General features: G+C 37.4%; 1 pseudogene; it reads left to right on the top strand.

Annotated features, from left to right (window-relative positions):
* The first annotated feature begins 2,994 nt into the window (after window positions 1-2,994).
* LOC105817421 overlaps window positions 2,995-3,922 on the top strand; it is a 13,722-nt pseudogene continuing 12,794 nt past the window's right edge.

Genomic DNA, 3,922 nt, shown 5'->3' with positions numbered 1-3,922 from the left:
ATAATAAATATTTATGAAGATGAAAACCTTTTCAGAATTCTAAGTTTAGAAGCCATATGCTGGCTGTCTCACTGTAACTTTCTTCTGTCTTTGTTGGTTTGATATTGTCCAATTTACATTTTTTGTGACTCCTTTCTGGCCCAATACTATCTCTTACTGCAATAAATTAGACCTGGCATATGAAAAAATGCACACAACTGTGATATACAACAAACTATTACATCTACATCTTAAATAAGATTTTGTGTTTTAATCCCATTCTTACAGCATTTATCATGAAATGCTATTCTGTATCATTTGGACATTTCCCTATATTTAATCACTTCAATAAAAAATAGAAAATAGAAAAAACCAACAGAATCATATTAAATGCTACTTCATGTAAATAGGTGGAAACTGATTAACAAGCATAATTATTAACAAAATGTTTACATTTTTTAGTATAATTCTACCAGGTAATCCTTATGGGAAACACTAGAACATATGAGTGATTCTGAATGTGGGGCAATCATGCACATTTTAAGCTCTTTAAAGGTGAGGATTTCAGTCTACAGACCTTCTGTATATCTTTTTCATGTACTCTATGATTTGTGCATACCAGACACTCGAACAAATACGTGTTTCATATGCATGAATTCATCCTTCATGAGTGTTCCTTAAAACTTAGTTGTAGCTGAGAGACAGTAAAGGTAAGTGCCTTTCTGAGGTTCTTGATTAGAATTTATTTACTTTTATTTTTTTTGCTTACTTGGTTTCTGTTCTTCCTGATTCAATAATAGGAAAGTCACTCCCAATGAGGTAACTTTTTATCGTGTCAATTTTTCTAAATTGCATTTTTCAAATTTTCTTTTCTCTTGTGGTTCTGGGTAAATTCAGCCATAAGGGGAATCTGTATGAGACGTGGAAGGCTGAAAGTAAACAGTCGACACTTTTTTAACATTCTGAAGATGGAAGCAGGACCTATGTAGCTCATGCAAACTTTCACCAATGTGCCGGCTCATCTCGGTGTGGGAAAGCAGCTGGATCATCAATTTCTTTAGCTCCTGATGGACCTTTTGCTTCAGCTTCTGCACATCATGGCCCTGGCACATGTGCAGTTTGTTAATGAAGTGTGCCCACATTGTAACATAGGTTGCTCATGCAATCAAGATTAGAGGCCATGAATAACAGATGTGTACTCGACTTTGTTCTTGTGAGTTCCATTTTGTGTTCATGTCTTTATGTTATAGGTTACTATGTATCCACATTGGAACAGAGTAGAATGACCTCTAATGCTGGACTGGACTGAATTCTTTCATATGAATGCACCAAGCAGAGATTTTGGATTTAACATATTATCACAAAGACCTGAGAATGGTTTTAACACTGTGCTTAGGTGACTGAAACATAGACCCCAAAATAGCCTGTCTACAACAATGCAGTTGAAATGCTAGACCTTCACTGGTGTTATAGAGGCCAGTATCTAAACACTTAGGATACTTGAAATACTAGAGTGGATTTATTACATAATACCCATTCACAAATATCTTAACTCCATGCTAACTACATCCATGGAGAAGGTACAGAAGGGGCTCTCTTCGTGAAGACTGTAAGAAATACATATGTGAGAAAAGGTTTAGGATCCTTAAGAGCTCCTGAGTGTCTATTCTTTGCAAGCAGAAGCTGGAGAAGCTGCAGGCTCTGCTCTCGACACTGGTGCAGAGCCAGGCGCTCAACATCTATTGCTGCTGATGTGCTGGCTCACGTCGCTGCCATGGAGCAACAGTCAGACCTGCAGCTCTTCCAGTTCCCACTGGATCATTTCATTCAATTTTCCAAATTCTGAGCCACGGGTGTGTGTAGCCCCCTGGGGAAGGCTACTAGCTTCTCCTGCAGATCACACGCATTATTGAGATTTGAGTTAGTGAAGACAGATGTGGCTTCCGGTTTGAACTCACGAGTTCCAACATGCCCCCAGGCAGTTCAGCTGGTGCCTGATCTCCCTGACTTCATGTCCATCTTTTCTTTCCAGCTGCCGACTTGCTGACTTCAGGCCCATATCTGACACAAAAGCAACAGTTTTACCTGCAGCCTTTAACTAGCTTCCACATCATGTTGCCTAATTCCTACTATAAACCTCTGATTCTACATCATTCATGGTAACTGGGATTCTCTGACAATCCCTAGCTGATGGACCTGTGTATAACTCTGAAATATAAGGATTGTATTAATCCAACAGGTTCTCTTCAACATCATTATAGATATTTGTATCTCTGTGAATGTGGTCTATTTGCAAACTCATGGTCTCTGAGTTTGATAGGCAAACATGGCTGAACATAAACCAAAATGACAGATAGACATGGAAGCATTGCTGCTTGTTGCAGAGTAAAATATTTTCTTAGGATGAAAGTTAACTAATGAAACGTCTTGATTAATTTTAGTTTTATGGGCAGCGACACGAATGAATCATCTTCATAGGTACAGTTGTCCACTTTAGGAGTTAGAAAATACGTATCAGAAGCATAATACTTGGAAAAGCAATTTCATGAAGATATAGGCAGAGCGTTTCCAATTCTGTAAATCTTTCAGTGAAAATAGTCAGAGATATAACTACTGTGCTACTTGCACAGATTCACTCAGTTCAATTAATTAAACTCCAATCATCTGAACCCATATTTTTGAACCATGCTTTCTGCATTCTTTGTGTTTGATTGATCTCTTCTCTTGGGCATAACAGCTACACTGCTGGATAACCAAAGAACTTGGATATTTAATATGTTCAGTCAATAGAAAAAAATAGCATTGATGGACACTTGGGTTGTTTCCACATCTTTGCAATTATGAACTGTGCTGCTATAAACATTCGGGTGCAGGTGTCTTTCTTATAGAGTATCATTTGTTCTTTTGGGTAGATGCCCAGTAATGGGATTGCTGTATCGAATGGTACTTCTACTTGTATCTCTTTAAGGTATCTCCAAATTGCTTTCCATAGGGGTTGCACTAGTTTGCAGTAAAATGCGGTGGAATGGTTCATCTGCTGAACTAACCTCTAGTGGATACTACGAGCTTTCTCTCATCTCATCTCACAGATCTCCTTGGGAACAAGAGGATATTTACATGCACAAAGGTAAAAAATGGGCTGGTCCCAAGGAGTTTACTGAATGATAACTGTAATAAGTGGGTAGTGAACCTACTTCAGGTTTCCTGACCGCTGAAGACCTTAGCTGGAAAGGCAAGCAAGTTTAACTGTAAATCATGCTAAACTTTTAAAATCATCACAGAGGAGTTGTACTTTTTAAATTATCAAATTAAGATAATGGTTTCAAGTGAACGTGGCTATAAGGTTTCCTGTTCTTTTATAATCACCAGATAATCATGGATACTCACTGAGATTTCAGCCAAAAACAGGGAAAAAAATATTTCTCCTGAGTAAATAGTTTCTATACCTTCAGAGGCATGCTTATTCAAAGCCTTGGTTAAATGTTAAATACAAATCCATTTTTATTTTAGAAAATGTGCGTCATATGTATATGTGCGTGTGTAGACACACACACAAACACGTATACATACATACATATACTCACAAAAAGGCCGAGACATGTCCTTAGTTAAACAGTGATAACAACTGCGGTGAATGAAGGTGGGTATTTTAAAATGTTATATGAAATTTTTCTCATTTATCTACAACAGCATAGTGTTTAAAGCACAGATTCTAGAAACAGAGAGTCTGGGTTTGAATCCTAACTCCACTATTGTGTGAAATCACTCAAGTCACTTAACTTCTCTATGCCTTATTTTACTTATCTGCATGTTGGGAATAACAATAGTGCCTGTTCCATAAACTATTAATATTTGTGAAGATGTCGGGAGTTAGATTTAAGAACTATGAACAGTGTCTAGCACATTTTAAACTCTATTTGTGTAAGTCTTTTGTTGTAGCTGA

Source organism: Propithecus coquereli, unplaced genomic scaffold (genome assembly GCF_000956105.1).
Source record: "Propithecus coquereli isolate 6110/MARCELLA unplaced genomic scaffold, Pcoq_1.0 Scaffold410, whole genome shotgun sequence".
NCBI lineage: Eukaryota > Metazoa > Chordata > Mammalia > Primates > Indriidae > Propithecus > Propithecus coquereli.
The sequence above is the reverse complement of the archived record's forward strand: the minus strand, read 5'-3'. Positions and strand labels throughout refer to the sequence as shown.